Source organism: Bos taurus, chromosome 29, assembly GCF_002263795.3.
Source record: "Bos taurus isolate L1 Dominette 01449 registration number 42190680 breed Hereford chromosome 29, ARS-UCD2.0, whole genome shotgun sequence".
In the NCBI taxonomy this organism is placed as follows: domain Eukaryota; kingdom Metazoa; phylum Chordata; class Mammalia; order Artiodactyla; family Bovidae; genus Bos; species Bos taurus.
In genome coordinates, this window is record NC_037356.1 from 13,374,869 (window position 1) to 13,381,229 (window position 6,361).

At 39.6% G+C, this 6,361-nt stretch overlaps 1 pseudogene; it reads right to left on the reverse strand.

The window, feature by feature from the left end:
- Positions 1–4,987: 4,987 nt before the first annotated feature.
- Positions 4,988–5,670, reverse strand: LOC783542 (large ribosomal subunit protein eL21-like; annotated as a pseudogene).
- Between the last annotated feature and the right edge of the window lie 691 nt (positions 5,671–6,361).

The following is a 6,361-nucleotide window of genomic DNA, read 5'->3' on the forward strand; positions in this document are numbered from 1 at the left end:
CATTTTGTATACTTTGATCGACTAAGCCTTGCTATTTACTTGCCAATGAATGATAAAATAGTAATCACTGATAATCATATCAGATCACCTTACTCCCCACTCTGAGGGAACACATTCACATTTTGATAAGATCTTATAACACCTGGACACAGAAAGAAAGCAGTAGAAGGGGCTCCAGCATGAGTAAAGACACAGAGAAAGGATTAGGAGTTCTGATTTTATGATACAGTGAAGTTACTTTGACTGTTGTTTTCACTTTTCAGCATAAGTACTACTCTTTGAACTGGGAGACTAGGAAAAACCATTATGTAAGTGGTACAAGTGATTCCTGTGTATCAGCCCTAGCTACATTTAGCAGGTCCCTAACTAATTGTAGTAAAAACTATTTCTGATGGAATATAGAGCAATGAAAAGTGAGGAGAAAATATTCTAATTTGTAGAACTATTGCTAATAAATAATTGAGAAAGTTGCCATTTGAAATCCCCAATGGGAAAGAGCAATTTTATGCAAAGATTATCAGTGAGTATTAAAACCAATATGTGAAGGAAATGTTATAATGCATAAATCACACTCACAAAGCCTGAGCCAAGTAATTAGTCTTCAGTTCAGTTCAGTTCAGTCACTCAGTCGTGTCTGAATCTTTGTGACCCCATGGACTGCAGCACGCCAGGCTTCCCTGTCCATCACCAACCCCTGGAGTTTACCCAAACTCATGTCCATTCAGTCGGTGATGCCATCCAACCATCTCATCCTCTCTTTTCCCCTTCTCCTGCCTTCTATCTTTCCCAGCATCAGGGTCTTTTCAAATGAGTCAGCTCTCCTCATCAGGTGGCCAAAGTATTGGAGTTTCAGCTTCAACATCAGTCCTTCCAATGAACACCCAGGGCTGACCTCCTTTAGAATGGACTGGTTGGATCTCCTTGCAGTCCAAGGGACTCTCAAGAGTCTTCTCCAACACCACAGTTCAAAAGCATCAATTCTTTGGTGCTCAGCTTTCTTCACAGTCCAACTCTCACATCCATACATGACCACTGGAAAAACCATAGCCTTGACTAGATGGAACTTTCTTGGCAAAGTAATGTCTCTGCTTTTGAATATGCTATCTAGGTTGGTCATAACTTTTCTTCCAAGGAGTAAGCATCTTTTAATTTCATGGCTGCAGTCACCATCTGCAGTAATTTTGGAGGCCGCCCCCCAATAAAGTCTGTCATTGTTTCCATTGTTTCCCCATCTATTTGTCATGAAGTGATGGGACTGGATGCCATGATCTTCTTTTTCTGAATGTTGAGCTTTAAGCCAACTTTTTCACTGTCCTCTTTCACTTTAATCAAGAGACTCTTTAGTTCTTCTTTACTTCCTGCCATAAGGGTGGTGTCATCTGCATATCTGAGGTTATTGATATTTCTCCTGGCAGTCTTGATTCCAGCTTGTGCTTCATCCAGTCCAGCATTTCGCATGATGTACACTGCATAAAGCAAAATAAGCAGAATGACAATATACAGCCTTGAGGTACTCCTTTCCCAATTTGGAACTAGTTCGTTGTTCCATGTCTGTTCTAACTGTTGCTTCTTGACCTGCATACAGGTTTCTCAGGAGGCAGGGAAGGTGGTTGGTATTCTGGTCTCTCTAAGAATTTTCCACAGTTTGTTGTGATCCATGCAGTCAAAGGCTTTAGCATAGTCAGTGAAGCTGAAGTTGATGTTTTCCTGGAATCCCCTTGCTTCTTCTGTGATCCAACAGATGTTGGCAGTTTGATCTCTGGTGCCTGTGCCTTTTCTAAATCCAGCTTTTACACCTGAAAGTTCTCAGTTCACATACTGTTGAAGCCTAGCTTGGAAGATTTTGAGCGTGACCTTCCTAGCATGTAAAATGAGTGCAATTGTGTGGTAGTTTGAACATTTTTTTGGCATTGCCTTTCTTTGGGATTGGAATGAAAACTAACCTTTACCAGTCCTGTGGCCACTGCTGAGTGTTTTAAATTTGCTGGCATTTGAGTGTGGCACTTTCACAGCATCATCTTTTAGGATTTGAACTAGCTCGTTTGCAATTCCATCACCTCCCCTAGGTTTGTTCATAGTGATGCTTCCTAAGGCCCACTTGACTTTGAACTCCAGGTTGTCTGGCCTAGATGAGTGATGAGACAATCATGGTTATCAGTTAAGATCTTTTTAATATAGTTCTTCTGTGTATTCTTACCACTTCTTAATATCTTCTGCTTCTGTTAGGTCAATACAATTTCTGTCCTTTATTGTGCCCATCTTTGCATGAAATATTCCCTTGGTATCTCTAATTTTTTTGAGGAGATCTCTAGTCTTTCCCATTCTATTGTTTTCCTCTATTTCTTTGCATTGATCACTGAGGAAGGCTTTCTTATCTCTCCTTGTTATTCTTTGGAACTCTGCATTCAGATGCGTATATCTTTCTTTTTCTCCTTTGCCTTTTGCTTCTTTTCTTTTTTCAGCTATTTGTCAGGCTCCTCAGATAACCATTTTGCTTTTTTGCATTTCTTTTTCTTGGAGATGGTTTTGATCACTGCCTCCTGTACAATGTTATGAACCTCCAAACATAGTTTTTCAGGCATGCTATCAGATCTCATCCTTTGAAAGTGTAGGGGAAGGGAAATGAGGGTGAGAGAGATGGGAGGCTAGGAAGTCATTCTCACAGTTACTTCACAGTAACAAAACAGTTTGGCTTCTAAGATGGAACAGATCTACAGATGATATTATTTATTGCATATTCCTCTGCATTAGCAGCTAAAGTTCAGAGAGATGAATATATAGGGGTGAAGGAGGCTTAAGGGTAAAGCTGCAGCTTTTTTGATCCAGTTACTTTAATTTTATCCCCAAGGATGAAAGCAATAATTAGGATAGAAAGAAAAACTGCACCAAATAATCTTGAATTAAGGAATTCTTAAGGTAGTGTAAGTTGATGGTGAGTGCAGGATGAGGAGAGGTGTCATTAGTTTCAAATGACAATGAGTTTGGTTGAAAGGTGGACTAACAATGATCTGGAAATGGCCATGGGTAATCAGGAGTGTACCAAATCCCTCTTAAGCCCATGTTGGTTTGATAGGAATGGATTCAGTCTTTTTCTCTGGAGAACACAAAGTTTAAGTCCTCAGATTAGCTGGAGCCAGAAGGTTAACTAGGAAGTTAAGGGTGAAATAGGTATAATGCCTGTAAAGATGGATGAATTCAGAACATTTTTTTAAACAGTGGAAAAATGGTATTTAGAGAAATAAATGGAAAAAATATATATAGAGAGAATCTTATCAACAAGAGACATGGAGAAGCATGGAAGGTGGTAGATAATTGAGTGAATTTCAATACTAAGAGGCGTATTTACATATGAACCTCTAATATATTTTTCTTTCCTCTAGGGGGATAGTTATTCTTACTATCACTGCCACTAACCTTCCTAATAAGAAATTTTGTAGCATATCTGTATGGATCCTCCATTTTTGTTAGTCTTGGTATAGCTTCCTATTTCTATTCCATTTCATGCAAAAGGCAGTGGTAAAATTTACTCAATAAATGGAACTCTACATTTGCACCAGATATGTTCTTAGATAATTGTAAATTTTTCAATACCAGTTTAGAATATGGTTTTCCTTATAAAGAAGCTCTTATTTACATATGCAAAAAAGTTGATTTTAGATGAGGGTGGGGTTAAACATGCTACCTAAGTAACTTGCTCTGACATTTGGGTGAGCATATGTGCAATTCAAATTCATGACTTGGCAAAACTAAGAATTACTAGTAGATTCAGATTTGTTTTGAAGTAGTTTTAAAATTCTATTGTTAATTATGAACTACAAGAATTTAATGGCATTTTGGACTTACTCATGTAATATATACTAATGTATATATGAATTGTTGTTGTTTAGTCACTCAGTTCAGTTGCTCAGTCATGTCCGACTCTTTGTGACCCCATGGATCGCAGCACGACAGACCTCCCTGTCCATCACCAACTCCCAAGTTCACTCAGACTCATGTCCATTGAGTCGGTGATGCCATCCAGCCATCTCATCCTCTGTTGTCCCCTTCTCCTCCTGCCCTCAATCCCTCCCAGCATCAGAGTCTTTTCCAATGAGTCAACTCTTCACATGAGGTGGCCAAAGTACTGGAGATTCAGCTTTAGCATCATTCCTTCCAAAGAAATCCCAGGGCTGATCTCCTTCAGAATGGACTGGTTGGATCTCCTTGCGCTCCAAGGCACTCTCAAGAGTCTTCTCCAACACCACAGTTCAAAAGCATCAATTCTTCAGTGCTCAGCTTTCTTCACAGTCCAACTCTCACATCCATACGTGACCACAGGAAAAACCATAGCCTTGACTAGACAGACCTTTGTTGGCAAAGTAATGTCTCTGCTTTTGAATATGCTATCTAGGTTGGTCATAACTTTCCTGCCAAGGAATAAGCGTCTTTTAATTTCATGGCTGCAGTCACCATCTGCAGTGATTTTGGAGCCCCCAAAAATAAAGTCTGACACTGTTTCCACTGTTTCCCCATCTATTTCCCATGAAGTGGTGGGACCGGATGCCATGATCTTCATTTTCTGAATATTGAGCTTTAAGCCAACTTTTTCACTCTTCACTTTCACTTTCGTCTAGAGTCTTTTTAGTTCTTCTTCACTCACTAAGTCATGTCAAACTCTTTTGTGACCCTGTGGAATGTAGCCTGCCAGGCTCTTCTGTCCTTGGGATTTCTCAGGCAGAATACTGGATTGAGTTGCCATTTCCTTCTTCAGGGGATCTTCCCTAATGGGATTGAACCGGGTCTCCTGCATTGGAATGCAGATTCTTTACCATTGGGCCACCTGGCAACCCCCTATATATGTGAGTACAATAAACAATAAGTGTCCTTAGAATGTGAAATTCCCCAGAGTTCCAGAATGGATCTTGATTGTTTATTGGCTGGCTTGAGATACTTATTAGTTTATTAATTCTACCATTTTTTCCAGAAAGTATATCAGGTATTAAGTCTTTTTTAAATAAATAATATCTGGCAGTTTATTAAAAAATGGAGCATACTGAACAACAAACTATCTTACATCTTTCAGGAAGAAAAAACACTAAATTTGAAAAGACGTCTCCCACTGAATCTGGACACAACACCTCTGCTCAATTAAGAGAAACATTTGTACAGTCCAGATCTTTATTTTTACACCCATCAGGCTATGAATTCATAGGGAACTGGCTCCAACAGTTTGGGTTCCTTTCCATTGGTCTTCACGAAGTGTGCTTCTCTGGGTGGAGCAGGCTGGCGCTTCAGCTGAACCCAAGTCCCTTTCTCTTTGGCTTCCTTCTGTTTCTGATCATTTTCCTTCACACATTTCAGGAAGCTATCTTGGCTCTTAGAGTGCTTAATATGCTCGATATGCACATTAATTCTTTTGGCAAGAATCTTGTCCTTAACTTGTTTGTTTACAATGATGCCAACAGTATACTAGGTAACATTGTCAACTCTCCCAGTTTTGCCATGGTAACATTTATGGGGCATTCCTTTTTGAACAGTACCCATTCCCTTGATATCTACAATATCACCCTTCTTGTAGATTTGCATGTATGTGGCCAAAGGAACAACTCCATGTTTTCTAAGAGACCTAGGGAACATGTAGGGGGTGTCCCTCCTCTTTCCTTTTGTGTTGGTCATTTTGGCGAATTACTGGAAGATGGCAGTTCCGGCTGAAACACTTAAGGCATTAAGTCTTTAAAGAGTCTGCTGGCACTCTATTTTAAGATACTTGGAGATTAATAAAACCCAGATTAGCACTGAGCCTTATAAGTCAGATAGCAATACTGTTTTTATAAATATAACTCACACACATTGGAGACATAATAAATCTAAGAATTAGCTTTACAGATGGGGGAACTGAAGATCAACTGTGTTTAGTAGCTTTGCAGCTGGTTAGACTAAAAATCAGACCTTCTGACTTCAGATTACTTCATCTTTCTATGATCCATTTTCCCTGTTGAAAGACTTCATAGAAAAGAAAAATAGTTCTTGAGCAATATGTAGAGGAACTGATGAGTTTCGTTGGGTATAGACCTGCCACTTGGTTTTGTACACAAGCAGCTAATGATGGTGGGATAAGTACAGGACTTTGGAGACATAGGTGTGAGTCCCCAAACAGCTTTTTGACTCTGGGAAAGATATTTAACCTCCTTGATCCTTAGATGCCTCTTTTGATGAATGGGAATAATTGCACCTGCTTTAAGAAACTGACTGAATGAGTTGCTACTGGTTAGAGTACTTGTGAATTGCAGTGAGGGACTGGGATGCTAGATACTCTTGCTGTCATTGTTATAGCAGGAAGCATGCAGTTGCCAATGATCCTCTCAGTTCCCCCAGTGCTCTT